This window comes from Kogia breviceps, chromosome 10 (genome assembly GCF_026419965.1).
Source record: "Kogia breviceps isolate mKogBre1 chromosome 10, mKogBre1 haplotype 1, whole genome shotgun sequence".
Taxonomy (NCBI): Eukaryota; Metazoa; Chordata; class Mammalia; order Artiodactyla; family Physeteridae; genus Kogia; species Kogia breviceps.
This window is the reverse complement of record NC_081319.1, coordinates 104,247,552-104,263,193: the sequence shown is the minus strand read 5'-3', so window position 1 is coordinate 104,263,193 and position 15,642 is coordinate 104,247,552. Positions and strand designations below refer to the sequence as shown.

The following is a 15,642-nucleotide window of genomic DNA, read 5'->3' as shown; positions in this document are numbered from 1 at the left end:
ATTAAGTCACACTGTACTTTTTCCCAATTTGACAAAATTAGTGAGATGTTATTGACATGAGAACAGCTATTAACCTCTCCATGTACTAAGGGGCTGTATAGTCAACCAAACTGTGCCTCTCAGATCTATTTACAGTGTACACTTAACAAATCATGCTCTGAAAAGTTTTTAAAAAATTAGGCGTCATAACTTGGTTAAAAATCAGACAACAGTTCCAAAATGGAGTTACTTATGCCAAGCCCCACATCACCAAACAGAGACTTAATCAGTCTCCCCCACCTCCCAGAAATGGAATTTCGACCAATCAGGAATCGCCTGGCCAGCACCCCTTAAGCCATCTGCCTGGTAGACCCGCGCCATCCCCTACAGGAAAGTAGCCTTACAGTAACCAACCCTACTTTTGGCCTGGTATAATTTCCTTGTTCCTGCTCCCTTCTGCCTTTAAAATCTCGATTTGTGCAGCTCCTCAGAGCTCCTTTCTATCTGCTGGACTGGACGGTGCCCAAGCCATGAATCATGGAATAAAGCCAATAAAATCTTTAAGATTTACTCAGTTGAATTCTGGTGTTTTTTTTTTTTTTTTTTTTTTGTGGTAAGCTGGCCTCTCACTGTTGTGGCCTCTCCTGCTGCAGAGCACAGGCTCCGGACGCGCAGGCCCAGCGGCCATGGCTCACGGGCCCAGCTGCTCCACAGCATGTGGGACCCTCCCCGACCGGGGAACGAACCCGCGTCCCCTGCATCGGCAGGCGGACTCCCAACCACTGCGCCACCAGGGAAGCCTGAATTCTGGTTTTTAACACTCAAACTCCGTATTTTAATGTATGTAAATTATACCTCAATAAAACATAGTTTTAAGACAGAGCAAATGAAAAGTTTAGCTGTTTAAACAAAAAATGAATCATTTTCTAAGTTATTTTGTATAAGAGACTCAAGGGATAGAAATACTGAATATTTGGAACTTGATCCTTCTTGCAGCCTTGAGGAAACCACTTTTGCCTCGTCTGGCTTTTGCTTTCCCTCACCATGAAGCAGGCATCTCATCTGGCTCATAGTTTATAACACACATGAAGTTCCTGAATAAAAGTATTAAATACTTGATTACTATTGTCTGGTGAATATTATCTAACCACATTTATAAATCACAGTACTTTTACAGTCAAGTTGGAATAACAAATTATAGCCCATTTGAAAGTATATACAAATTTATGCATATATCAATATATACCAGTAGGGAGAAAAAGCCACAATTATCAATGAACAAGGAGAGAAAATCTCTTTCAGAGAAAATTATTTTGATCGATCAAAATAATAAAAAAATTTTGCAAGGGATCTTTTTTCACTTAATTGTTTGATGTCATTTGGGCTCTGCCCAACTCATATAAAATTGAACGTGATGTAAATAGTAGGAAACTGTAACAACTGCTGGCTTTTGTCTACAGAATAAAGAGAACCAAATGATGAAACTGTCCTGAAGAGAAGCCATGTCATTTATTCAAAAGTCACTCTGCTTCAGGAATCCAGGAGTTGCCGTGACAGAGCTCTGCGTTTCTGGAGTCCACACAGCTACGAGTCAGGGTTCCTCAGCCTCAGCACTGCTGAGACTTGGGGCATCTGGATCATTCTTTGCTGTGGAGCCGTCCTGTGCATTGTACGATGTTTGCAGCACCCCTGGCCTCCACTCACTAGAAGCCAGTGGCACTCCCTACCCCAACTGGTGACAACCCAAAGCATCTCCAGACATTGCCAGATATTTGGCCCTTAGCGAGGACGACTCCCACGACAGCCTTTCTGGGCCGGAGGGGCCACTTTTACACGTACTGGGGACACAGGTCCACAGGCAGCAGTGAGTCTGTGCACAAGCTGTCACCTCCCAATAGGAGGGCAGATGCAGCAGCCTCCTCAGTGCTTGGGCCCCTCTCCCCGTCCCCAGGCAGAAGCAGAGGCGCCGGCGGGGCTGTTTGCACGGCGCCCGGCAGGAGCTGGGGCCGTGGGCAAGTCTCGTCTGTTCAAGGCGCGGCCCCTCCTCCCAGGACCCTTGACTCGCCTCCCTGGGCGGCTGCAGCTGCAACAGCCTTTTGTCTGTCCCTCAGCTCCTCAAACTAATGATATAAAAAGTTCTCTCTATCATTAGTTAACGTTATAAACATGCTGACATTTTGCTAAACAAACAAAAACCTGATAAAAGATAGCCTATCTTTGACTTTTCTATTTTCATATGTACAGAACTTGAAAATTAGACTGAACGCACAGAGAAACAAAGAAAGTTATATCACCGACTGGAAGGGGTCTTAGGGCTGAGCTTCCAACACAATCACACACGTTTCAGTCTCAGTGGCTGCATTTGGCGATTGGTGCCATATTGGAAGCACAGACATGGAGAATCTCTGTCACCACAGCAAGTTGTCAGATGCGCTGTCTCAGAGAATACTAGGTCACGGGCGTTAGTTTATAGCTGAGCGACTAGGTCCCAGAGGATGTATGAAATGATCTACCTAAAGAGAAGCCGTGAGCTCAGGGCAGAACCAACGCTGGAGACCAGACCAGTGAAATCCACTCCTGTGCCCTTTCCCGCGTGCCGCCTCACTGTAGGTCCGGACCTGGAATGCCTCATGAGGTTTTGGTCTTGTGGCTTAAAAACTGGGGTCAGTGGGGAAAACAACCGCACAGAGTTAAGAGGGTGGACCGACGCTAAAGTTTTACCCCAGTTCAAGAGCCACATGCCCGTCTGCCTGCCATGTACTAGGAATGCTGTCCCAGTGGGGGACACAGCCTGAAAGCCACTCAGCATCAGTACCAAGTCGTCAGAACACAGGTAAAGGTAAGCGCAGGGCCCCGCCTGGGGTGGGAGGGGCGGGGAAGAGTGGTTAGGATGGAGGTGGCATCAGAGCAGAGAAGGCGGGAAGGCGCTCAGGATGGAGGGAGCTGCGTGCCTAAGACACAGAGGACCAGACAGGACGGCGGTCTGGGCTGTTCCCGTGACAGCGCCCAAGTCTACATCGCAGGACAGACTGCTGCCTCCGCCCGCTGGCCACACCCCCCGCGTCAGTCCCACCTCAAGGCCGCCCTCCCTGCACAGACGCCCCCTCTCAGCCCAGGCTCCCACTGAATCTGCTTTTCACCTTCTGAACTCGCCTCGCTCAGTGGCACTGCCGTCCACACGGGCTAACACTTCCGGAGCCTAAGAACCAGACTCCGCTCTCTCTCATGCCTGAGATCCAACCTGCCACTAAATTCTATTCCTTTTCTTTGGAAGCTCTAGAATCAAAAGGGTAGTGGCAGTAATGGAGGGTATCCCCCCCTGCTGGTTATAATGCCCTGTGGGTCAAGGGTGGCCTCTGTGTTTTGGGATAAACAACCCAAGGGCATTCCCTTCCTTTTCATATACAAAAAGGAAAGAGGGAGTCTGGGAAATGGGATGCCCAAGGGCAGGTGGGTTCATCAAACTCTCCTTTAAGGCCTTGGAGCCAGGGTCGTTATTCTTTAGTAAAACATACAGAGGTTTGGCCATAAAAGAGAAATTTGGAATCCAATTAGAGAATAACCAACTAGCCCAAGAAAACCTCACAGCTGGCACTTAGTTTTGGGTTTTGGGAAACTCAGGACATTATGAAGTCTATCTGGACCTTGGTTTAGACCTTGTTCTGATCTCAGATGTGCTAAATATGGAATCTGGTTTTGGGCAAACTGCAGTTTTCCTTGTCGATGTTATGTCCCTTTAAGGCTAAACGCTTTAGCAAGTGGATGTAGTCATCCTGTGAGGAGGCTTGAGGAAAGCAAAGAAGCAAATCATTCCACATACTGCAGCAAAGCAGAACCTCTGGGGAACTCGGTATCATCCAGATCAGCCTTTAGGATTTGCAAAAAATAAGAAGGGCTCTCAGTAAGATCCTGAGGGATTACTGTCCAGGTGAGTTGTTTTTCTTCCCAAGTGAAGGCAAAAAAGTGTTGGCTAGCTTCATCAGCTGGGAGACTGAAGAATGCACTGCATAAACCAATTACGGCAAAGAATGGCTTCTGGTGGGGATGGATGTTAGTAATGTGTGAGGGTTAGGGACCACAGGGTGTCAAAGGATAACAATGCTGTTTATTGTTCTGAGGGCCTTGACTGGCCTCCACCCTCTTCTGGTTTTACTGGTTTTCTCACCAGTAAAATGGGAAAGTTACAGGAGCCGGTAGAGGGGACACTGAGGCCTTGGGCCTTGTAGACTTCCATTATGGGCTTTATGACTTGAAGGGCTTCTTTACTTACAGGTTTTGAGTAATTCCAGGAAGAAGTCTTGAGGGATCTATTTGAATCTTGATGGGAGGTGCGCTGTGAATTGTGCCAATATCGGTTTGAGATTTTGCCCACAAGGAGGGTGGTAGCTGATTCAAAGGGGACAAACGATCAGTGTTTCCAGAATCAGCTCTATAGCACCAACAGAGGTGGAGCAAATGCGAGATGTCAAAGGGTCATTTAATTCACCTGGTTGGCAGCTTTGATGACTGCCGTCAAGTTCTAGAGTTATTTCCCCCTTTTGGAGACAGAAATTCTGCCATGATACTTCTCTAAGGAATCTCAGGCTCATAAATGGGTAGGGACAGAGGAACTAAGCAGAAGACGTGTCTGTCTCTCAAAGGGCCTAAACGCAAGGGAATAGGTTCGGAGACAGCAACCTTTGGAGGCGCATTACAGATCCCACTACTGGAGCGGTTTCAGCACTCCGAGGCAGGGGCTGTTCTGTAGCAGTGGGGGTTGAGCGCTCTGGCTCCAGTGTCAGTCAGGACTGGAAGAGATTCAGCCCCCAATCTGGAGAACTGTTCCTCCAAGCCAATTAAGAGGGAGGACTGGGAAGAGCCCCCGTAGTTCCTCAGGTCATTCAGAATCAGGAGGAGGTCGGAAAGGCACGTTAGAAGGCCGAAGGCATGAATTTGTAACAATCTCTTTCCCAATGTCCTGGCTCTTTGCAATAACAGCAGAAACTAGGAGGGTTTTGGTTCTGTTTAGGGGCCTTTGTTTGCTTCAGTTGAAGATTAAGACTTTTGGCGGCCTTCCTTTGAGGTGACTCATCCCGTGTGAGAGCTGGTTTGCCAGATTTACTAAATCTGCAGTGGAGAGTTTCTCACTCCATCCTGGGGCTTTCTACGAGAAGGGAAAGGTCCTGTTTCAGCCCATTAAGAAACAGAGTTAAAAGCTACCCAGGTGGAATCAACACCTAAAGAAGACGAGAACCTTCTTTTACAATAATCTGAAGTTGACTGTAAGAGTCATGAACAGATTCATCAGATTTTTGTGTGCAAAGCCTGAATTTTGTTCCAATCAGCAGTCTTTGGAAAAGTCCTAGGAATGGCCTGATAGATCGCCTGAGGCTGAGCACATAAGGAAACGGCCAGGTCTCCCAGGTGGAATTCTAGAGACCTTTCAGGACTCTGCCAATTAGTGGCAAAACGAATGCTGGGCTTGGCTTCACTGACAAGCGTATGAACTAGTTGAGATAAGCCAGAGAATCCAGGTTGATAGGTTTGAACGACTGTATGAAATCCCTCAGCAAATGTGTGAGGATCTTTGGTTACTTTAGGAATATCTTTGACTGTGGCTCACAGTTCAGCTTTAGGCCAGGGAGTATAAGACATTAAGGGTTTCAAAGAAATAGGGCTTCCCCGGTGGCGCAGTGGTTGAGAGCCCGCCCGCCGATGCATGGGACGCGGGTTCGTGCCCCGGTCCGGGAAGATCCCACGTGCCGAGGAGCAGCCGGGCCCGTGAGCCGTGGCCGCTAAGCCTGCGCGTCCGGAGCCTGTGCTCCGCAACGGGGGAGGCCACAACCGTGAGAGGCCCGCGTACCGCAAGAAAAAGAAAGAAAGAAACACTTGCTGCACCAGGCAGTGACTCCCATTGAGTACGTCTCAAGATAGGAGACAACGACAGAAACGCCACCTGCATTCAATAAAGATTCAACCTATACCATTTGCTGGGAACGCCCAGATATGGTAACTCTTTCTGTAATTCATTACAGTTTAGTGTACACGCATTCACACTCATGCAGTAACTCTGAAGAGTTCCTGTTATTTGAGTATGGGAAAAAAAAACTTTAATATTCTCTGTGCCTAAGTTTCTTCAACAGTAAAATGAGTATTAAAAATCCTGCTTTATTGAGAGAAAAAAAAAGAAATTAAGGGTGTAGCCTCTGAATTCTCAAAAGGCTGAATTTTAAAGGGACAGGTTCTGACCAGGTTAGAGGAAAAGGGAGTGGAAAGAATTTCAGAGAAAAAGGGAAGTAGGGCAAGAGAATTCGTGTGGGCGGAGCTGAGGGTGCAGAGGAGGGGCAGGCGGCAGAGAAGGGGAGAAGGAAGACGGTGCGGGGGAGGGGGGGCGAGCCTGAGACGAAGAAGCCGGGGAAGAGCCCGAGCTTCAGCAGCCCCTTTATCTTTAATTGTCTGTTTGCCTCGGTTAATCTTAACATCTTGTTTTGCAGACAGGCAAACAACAACGTTTGTTTGTTAGGCTCCTGCCAACGTTTGGAAGCCTCAAAATACCAACAGAAGTAGGTGTTCCATTCAGTTCTGGAAATTTTAAAACTGTGGTTGTCCAATTCAGGTTGAAGAAAAGACAGTTTGGGGATTTCAAAAGTTCCGCATAATGGCTGCCGATATGCTCAATTGCCTTTGGTCAGGTGAGTCCATTTAGTTAGAAAGTGAATGAGGAAGGACCACGATTTTAGAACATAATATCATACAGAGATTAGGAGGCTGTTAGTAGCGGAGAGGAGCACCCTCAAAATATTTAAATAACTGGGATCCCGTTTCTCAGAGGTGATTTTTGGTTTATTTGGCAGGAGGAGTAAGTGACTTTTTTTTTTTTTTTTTTTTGGCCCTGTGGCTTGTGGGATCTCATTTCCCCAACCAGGGGTTGAACCCGGGCTCTCGGCAGTGAAAGCGCTAAATCCTAACCACTAGACCACCAGGGAACTCCTGAGACTAATTTTCAAACAGCCAAAACAGCTCAAACAGCCCACAGGCCTAATAGCAGCCAGTTCTAAGGGGGCAGTCTGGGCCCAGAGGAGCTTGGGCAAAGGCTCCTCAGCCTGGTTCCCTAGAACAGACCGCATTCCATGGATCCACCCAAAAGGCAAGCCTATGCCAGTTGGAACAGTAAGTGCCAAATGAGTCCTTGCACACAGAACAAGGCCTTGACCAGAAAGGACAAGACTTTAGCATATACATCCTGAATGAAACCTGGAGAGCTTCAAAACGCAAAGAAGCTGGGACCCAGGAGAAAGATGTACCTTCAAAATCCAGGGTCGGTGAGAAAAGCAGTGACAATGAGCTCAAGGTGGGCATCGCACCTGTTTGCTCAGCAGCCCAGGAGCTGTCAGGGGTCTTCTCTGGTTCCTGGATGGGTCACCAAAACGTTGACCTAAAGTGAAAAGACCGCCGGCTATTCCCCAGCAAAGACGGGTTTATTCGGGATCAGCAGAGAACTGCAACTCGAGGTTTCAGCTGTGGCGGCCACGTGCAAACCCCTGTGAGGTGAGGGAGGAGCCGCTTTTATAGAGGGTGGAGAATGGTGGGCGGGCTTAGTAAACAGCCCCTGTTTCTTATTGGCTGAGTCTTGGCCAGAAAGAAGGGAAATCTTTCTTCTTTCCCCCTTGGGCTCTGCTGTCTGCTCAGGGGTGAGACCTCCCCCTGATGGTCTCCCGACTCTATTTAACTGAGGTTCCCATTCATTAGTTTTTACTGTAAGGATACCCCATATTTTGTTTATCCACTGGGCAGCTGGTGGCCATTAGGGCTGTTTCCACTTTTTGGCTACTATGAATAGTGCTGCTTGAACATTGCTGTGCAGGTTTTTGTGTAGACACGAGGTTCCCTTCTCCTGGGTATCCTGTCATCTCTCAGTAAGACCAACGAATAAACTAATATTTTTGCAGTTTTTCCTGCTATCGGGCTTATCCTCGCAATCCACTTTCCAACCTAATACTAGAGTTTTTTAAGCATGTAAATCTTTTAAGTGTGTAAATCAGATCTTGCTGAGCCTGTATTTAAAACCTTTCAACAACTTTCCACTGCACGGGAAAAAAAAGTGCAAAAACCTCCATGTGGCCTACCTCTTCAACCGCCCAGGGAGAGCCAGGGTGCTTGCAAATGCCCACCCGTTTCCCCACCTCGATTTTAGGTAAAGTGAGGCTAGAGGCTGCGGGGCCAGTAGCATGAGCAGTTGCCATCGGGGCTTTCTTGTCCCCGAGCACTTAGATGGGAGGGGCCAGGCTGCCCCACTGCAGACCCCTCTCCTCTCCTGGGGTCCTGCCTGAAAACTCCAGCCCCAAGACCCCAGCCTGTTAGAGTTGAAAGGAGCCTTGGGGAGAGTCCAGTCTGCTGATCTCCGAGCCGTGCTCTGCAGAGCCCCAGGGGAGAGGGGTCAGCCGGGGACTGAGGGCGTGAAGCTGAGTGGACAGGGCTCTGCAGGTTGTGTTTCCTGCTAGTTTTTGTTTGAATAAAACCGCTGAAAGAAAAAAGGAATTTGAGAACAAATGGATTGAACCCAATTGACAGATTGGGTTGACAGATGAGGAAACCAAGGCCTCTTCATTGACGGATGAGGAAACCAAGGCAAAAGCAAGCCCAGCTCTTCTCCCAGCCAGAGTGGGGGAGCTGCTCTCACCCGTGGGGGGCCGGTGTGTCCCAGTGTCCCTGCTTCCCGAGAGGACGCCTGGAGCCCTGCCGGAGAGTCAGCACACTTCGGAACTCAAGAGGCAGCAAAGGGAGCAGCTAAAGACAGACGGACAAATGCTCGAGGGAAAATAAGACGCCAGTTTTCCGTCCGAGGTACGAGCAGACGAGGGCGGCCTGGGGACAGGGGGACAGAAGAGGAATCTCTCACGAAGGACTTACCCGCCCAGCAGCACAGGCAGGAAGCGCTGCCCGCAGAAACGTCAGCGCAGAGGCCGAGCAGAGGCCTGGTCACGTGACCGCGCTGGCCAGAGCGTCGGGGGAGGGGCCCCAGACACGAGCCACACGGAGAAGGAACAGAAAGGCGGTGCGTGAGCGTGAAACGCGAGGCGGGGCTCTGCAGGCGGCGGCGGGGCCGGCGTGCTCCTCCCTCCCCCGCCCCAGCCGGAGAGCGGCGGCCGTTGGCCTCCAGCTGCCATTTTTCAAGCCAATTAAGGAGCCCTGTTGCTGCCCCCGGCAGGGGGTGTGTCTGTGTCTCCTGAGTCGGCAGCTCGGACCGGGACCTCCGGGGACAAGTTCTCAAGGCCCCAGTCGTCCCCTCAGAGTCAAAAATAAAAAGTAGCAAAAGCCACTACTCTTGACCTGACGCTGCTGCAGGGGGCGGAGGTCGGGGGTGTCTCTCGCCACAGAGGTTTTCCCTCCGAGGCGCCGGCAGCCCGCCGGCAGCACGTGCTTCTTCCCGTTCGCGCTGGCGCCTCCAGGTCCCCGTCCGGAGGTCATCCATCAGCTGTCCCGCCTGCCAGAAGTAAGGGACATTGGGCGCGACATTGTTGCTTTCCGAAACAAAGAAGCCCGGATCTCTCTGGCCGAGAAAAGTTGCAGAGCCCTGGTTCCCCTTCTTAAACCTCAAACAGTCGCTCGCGTAAGACCGTTGATGGGGAGGGAAAGCTGTGGAGAGACCGTGAGCCAAACCACCCCTTCTGACTGGTCTGCAATCCGGAGACCAAACCGCTGTCTGTTAACTATTTACTTCTCCTCCAGTTTGTTTGGCGTTGCGTAGACGCTCCCTCAGAAAACAGACCCCCTTTACCTCCGAGCCTGAGATCGGAATAGGGCGGTTGGGAAGGGAGATGAAACCAGAGCATCTGCGGGCCTTGGGGGCCCCACTCAGACTTCCCTCTCTCCCAAAACATGAAAGCCAGGGATGCTTTTTCTGCTTTTCTATAAAAATCGGACAGCAGCAAAATCACCCCTGGATGTAGCTGATCAAAACACGCATCTCAATTCAAGGTAACCCATATTTAAAGAGGAAACTTTTTTTTTTCTTAAAGCCCAGGAAGACATCTATAAAAGATTATATTTCTTCTTCTTTTTTTTTTTTTTTGGTTGTGCCTGCACGCGGGATTTTAGTTCCTGGACCAGGGATGGAACCCGTGCCCCCTGCCGTGGGAGCACGGAGCCCTCACCACTGGACCGCCGGGAAGTCCCAGGAAGTTGTATTTCTTCATCTCCCTCGTGCCCCTCGACCCCCCAGCCTTCATCACAGCCCGCAGGGACCTCACGTCTGCCTTTTGCTCAACCACCTGATAGCCAGTCCACGGGGTCCGCCCGCCCCACCTCCTCTCCTCTCCTCTCTGTTTACTCCATCAACTCAGCCTTTCCGGATTCTGTAAGTTTCTAAGGCTCTTTTCTTAGCACCTGGCTTCTGCGCAAAGTTGACCCTAGGGACCAGGGACTGATCTAACCCGGAGGTGGGAGGTGGCAGGAGCCGGAGGAAAGGTCCAGAGGTGAACACAGACGACTGTGCTTTTCCTTTGCCTCATCTTTGTGGGCCCCTGCTGGGAAGGAAAGCGCATTACCGTGCTTCCCAGAGGAGCTGCCTCAGCCCTCAGCCCCGCTCCGTCCTCCCCCCTCCCACGGATCAGGATGCGCTCCTCCCCAACCAGCCTGCTGAAGACACTCCCTGGGGATTCCCAGCATTTCTCTTTGCAAACCAGGAGCAATGACGCTGGTTTAAGGACTTAATTCCTCCCTCCTCTGGGCCACTGTGTCCAGCAAGAGGAAGGAAAGTTCACTCGTTTTGTTATTTCTTTCACAGGCGCCTTTGGCCACTAAACAACCCAGGTGGCTACAACCAGAGCCAACATGGGGGCAGCTCCAGACCCTGAAGGTCTGAGACGGGCGGGAAGTGTCCCTGGCTTGTTGTTATGGAAACCACAATAGAGGCGCGTGCCTCCTGACCAACCCTGGTGCTGCCCCGTGTGCCCCCACCCCCCCATGGCATGGCCCCTCCTCTCAGGAGCTGTGATAATAAACCATCTTTTCAATAGCCATTGTCTCCTGATCTGTTGGCTTTACTATAACCCAATTTTTCTATTAATACACTATTTTTTTTTTTTTTTTTTGCGGTACGCGGGCCTCTCACTGCCGTGGCCCCTCCCGTTGCGGAGCACAGGGTCCGGACGCGCAGGCTCAGCCGCCACGGCTCACGGGCCCAGCCGCTCCGCGGCACGTGGGATCCTCCCGGACCGGGGCACGAACCCGCGTCCCCCCCATCGGCAGGCGGACTCTCAACCACTGCGCCATCAGGGAAGCCCCCACAATTTTTTTTAAACAAAAAAATTTCGACACATCTATATAATGTTACAAACCATTGCTACCTCAATAAAAAATTCTTAAACAAAAAAATAGTGATAAAATTAAAAAGGAAAAAACTGGTGGTTGAAAACCACAGTCTGTGACCACTTCTCATAGTTGTTAAGTTGTTAAGTTTCAGCTCTTATCACAGTAGCATTCCCTACCCTCCAGCTGGAGGATAAATTGAAGTATAGTTAATTTACAATGCTGTGCCCACATGTGAATGTCCGCGGTTTATCCATCATTCCTTTAAGAAAAAATGGTGTTTCATGAAAAAAAGCAGCTGCTTCAACTCACAACAATTTCCCAAGTGCTCTTCCTCGGGCAGCCCTCACATGTCAGTAGGAGAAGTGCTTTGTGCGTATTTCCCATTTCGTCACATAGAATATTAAAAGTCAGGTACTAGTGTTGAGATTTAATAAAATTTATAATTTTTACTGGTTTATCTAGGATATTCTTAAATGATGCTGGCACGGTTTTACCCACCACTGCTTTTGTGCAGCGCAGATGTCTACAAAGTGCAAAAGACAAGTAATGTCTTAATATTGCTATGAAAATATTGTGACATCACATGCCCTGCTCCGGAAGCTCAGTGACACTGCTGCCCAGCCCAGCAGCAACTGAGAGCCTGGCACATGCCTGAACCTAAAGCGGGGGCTCAAGGCCTCCCCAGTCTCCCCCCCACCTCCCCTGTCCATCCTCTGTCCCAACCTTGGGACCAAAGAGGTCCATGGGGGAGACCCAGGGGCTCTAGCTGTCGAGCTCCAAGTTCTCTCGCTCTGGATGACACACCCACTTGTCTTTGTTCAGTGGTTTTGGGGACTCACCCCTCTACCTTAGGCTCCAGTGCAGGTACCTCTCCTTTATTATTGTTCCAATTCCCCAAGGTCCATTATGATGGCTGAGGAATTTCAACCATCGTAATAATGGAATCATAATTATTAAATATTAATATATAGTATGAAGGTTTCAAATTTGTAGGAACTAATATGTTAATGCTTGGCTATGGGCATATGGCAGGAGTAATCTAACTTTCACACATTTAATCCAAGAACCTGACATTGTCACAGTGTAAGGATACACCCTGGGTTTTATTTTTCCCTTTGAAAAAGGATCCCAGGTCTCCGCACTCCGATCTGCTTTAGGCTTGGGCTCATACATTTTGACCGTGGGCCTTCGGTCTTCTGCTATTGACAAGCAGGTGTTTGCCCTACAGTGGTGCTGTCTGCTGGCCCTGACACAGTGGGAGGTCCAAGCTGGGCTCCTGGACGTCAGAGTCAGGAGCGGGCAGAGGAAAGGTAAACACGTGGCAGTTCCTGCAGCAGAAACACGAGGCCAGGTGACACCCTTGGAGACAGGCACACAGGGTCATACACACGGTCCAGCCAGAGCCTCCCGACCTCTCACCCCGCACGGTGCCCAGTCCACTGTTTACTGTCCTGACTTCAGAGAACAGTGACCATCGATCGCCGAGGAGCGCACACTTAGGAGTGTACAACAGTGCGATCGCCCAGAGGAAAATGCACGTCAAGACACCTGCTGGCGCCTCCCGATGTCACAGGTACAGATGTCGTGTTGCCTCTGGGCTTTGTTCTTGGGTGCTGCAGCCCTTTCCAGGCATACGCCCAGGGCCGTGTCTGCAACTGTCTGTCTGGAGAGTTTAGGCCTCATGTTACGTAACCACGTTGGAAGCGGGATCTCGGGACCGCGAGAGGATGGGGGACAGGAGGGTAGGGAAAAGAAATCAGCTCAACCAACATGTCTAATGAGTAACTACTACATGCAAAGATTTATATTCCATAGCAGGTATCATTATCAGGGATGCTGTATATTTCACGTAGTTGTGTGTTGTTTGTCTCCGATCCCAACATTAAAATGTGATGGGACTTGCCTGGTGGTGCAGCGGTTAAGAATCTGCCTGCCAATGCAGGGGACACGGGTTCGAGCCCTGGTCCAGGAAGATCCCACATGCCGCGGAGCACCTAAGCCCGTGCGCCACAGCTACTGAGCCTGCTCTCTAGAGCCCACGAGCCACAACTACTGAAGCCCGTGTGCCACAACTACTGAAGCCCGGGCACCTAGAGCCATGCTCCACCACAAGAGAAGCCACCGCAATGAGAAGCCCGCGTACCACAACAAAGAGTAGTTCTGGCTCGCGGCAACTAGAGAAAAGTCCACGTGCAGCAACAATGACCCAACGCAGCCAAAAATAAATAAATAAAATAAATAAATTTATAAAATGTGAGCTCCCAGGGGGCAGAGCCTCGCATTTTGTTGACTGTTGTGTCCTAGCACCGAGAAGTGTCTGGCACAGAGCAGGCATGCAATAAATATATGGTGAATTAATGAATGAAGACATTGTGCTAAGCAGGTAATAACGGAAAACAATTACTGTGCATCAGCATGGTGGGCTCTTGTGCAAAGCATTTTGCAAGGGTTTTCCTCTTTCCTCTGCATGGGCAGTCACCTGGTCCCATTTTGCAGATGAGGGAGACTGCAGCTCAGAGAGCTCACATAACTTGCAGAAACGATGGTGCTGAGGTTTGAACTCAGCTATTCTGTCTCTTGGGCCTTTAGGTCCGACCAAGTCTCCCATTCTACACTCCCGGAAAGTAACAAAGACCAATTAGACCCAGTCCCTGTTCTGCAAGCAGAGATATGCTAATTGGAGATAAGATTTGGAAACAAGTCAGAACCAGCCAAGGCAGTTAAGTGGTAAGAAGCATCCCCGCGAAGCAGGCAATAATGCTATGGGTTTGCAGAAGCGAGTGGGGCAGATAGGAAAAGATATTAACTAACAGGATTAATGTTGAGTGATGGGATTATGAACGGTTATACTTTGTTTCCTACTTTATCTGTATTGCCTAATTTTCCCATAGTGAATAAGTATTGCTTTTGTAATAAGAAAAAAAATATTTATATTAAGAAATTTTTCCCTTAAAAATTTAAAAATACACGTTCTAAGGCAAGTCTCCAAGGCAAGCTTCCTCCCTGTCATTTCCTTTGCCCTCCCACAAAGCGCACTGTATTACTAGTTTTTAAAATAACTTTTCAGGGCTTCCCTGGTGGCGCAGTGGTTAAGAATACGCCTGCCAATGCAGGGGACACAGGTTCAAGCCCTGGGCCGGGAAGATCCCACATGTCACGGAGCAACTAAGCCCGTGCGCCACAACTACTGAGCCTGCACTCTAGAGCCCGTGAGCCACAACCGCTGAAGCCCATGTGCCTAGAGCCCGTGCTCTGCAACAAGAGAAGCCACCACAATGAGAAGCCCGCGCAGAGCAACAAAGAGTAGCCCCCGCTCGCCGCAACTAGAGAAAGCCTGCGCGCAGCAACGAAGACACAACACAGCCAAAAATAAATAATGAAAATAACTTTTCAAATATACTCTGTGCATGTACAGGCACATGCTATATATACTTAAAAAATTTTTTTTTCAGGACCACATTAAATTAAACCTTAAGCCGGGAGTTCCCTGATAGTCTAATGGTTAGGATTCAGTGCTATCACTGCTGTGGCCCAGGTTCAATCCCTCCTCGGGGAACTGAGATCCTGCAAGCCACGCAGTGCGGCCAAAACAAAACTAAAACCTTAACCCAAGGAGTCAGGATGGGCTGCTGAGGAAGAAAACATATCTCAGCTTTTGCTTCACCTACCTTCAAGAAACAGGGCCAGGACTCAGGTGAGGCAAGACAGGCACCTGCTTTGGGCACAAAATTTAAGGGGCACCAAAAAACTCAGCAATCAAGATAAATAATATTTTAATTCAATATTTTAAAAATCCAAATTAATGCAAAAAAATCCATGAGAAACAAAACATCGAAATTGTATTTTTGTTTTTGTTTTTTTTTGGTTGTGCCATGTGTCTTGTGGAATCTTAGTTCCCTGACCAGGGATTGAACCCCGGGCCCTTGGCAGTGAGAGTGCGGAGTCCTAACCACTGGACTGCCAGGTAAGTCCCCGAAATTTTAAATAAAAACAGAACTAGGGAAAAAAAAAAAAAGGGCAGATCCCGGTTATATGGAGTCTGAAATATATAATTGTGGACAGGGGAGAAGGGAGGCTTCTTTAAGAAAAAGATTACAAAACCACAAGTAAAAATTAGGTAAGAATATGAATATTTAGAATGAGGAAATAAATAACAACAAAGTATAAATTATTAAAAACCTAACCTATACCACAAACATCACAAAATCCAGAAAACATAATTTTTAAATTGCCTAAAATGCTTCTAACACATGTTTTCCCCCTATATTTTTGTAGGAACATTTTGGAAAATCCCCTTCAAGTTTCCTTCATATATCAGCTGTAAAAGTTGTATTATAGGTTTGTGCCCCCAAACACAGGACTCTGATCAAC

The 15,642-nt window shown here is 48.9% G+C and overlaps 1 long non-coding RNA gene across 2 annotated transcripts in view; it reads right to left on the bottom strand.

Annotated features, from left to right (window-relative positions):
• Window positions 1-8,898, bottom strand: part of LOC136792046 (uncharacterized) — a 32,934-nt gene extending 24,036 nt beyond the window's left edge. Inside the window, exons 1-2 of one of the 2 annotated variants that reach the window (XR_010835191.1) lie at window positions 8,869-8,898; window positions 7,263-7,499 (exon numbers count right to left, since the gene is read on the bottom strand). This is a non-coding gene — a long non-coding RNA (uncharacterized lncRNA). Of the gene's footprint in view, window positions 1-7,262; window positions 7,500-8,638; window positions 8,837-8,868 lie in introns of those variants that run through there. The other variant, XR_010835190.1, reaches the window with a different exon arrangement.
• Between the last annotated feature and the right edge of the window lie 6,744 nt (window positions 8,899-15,642).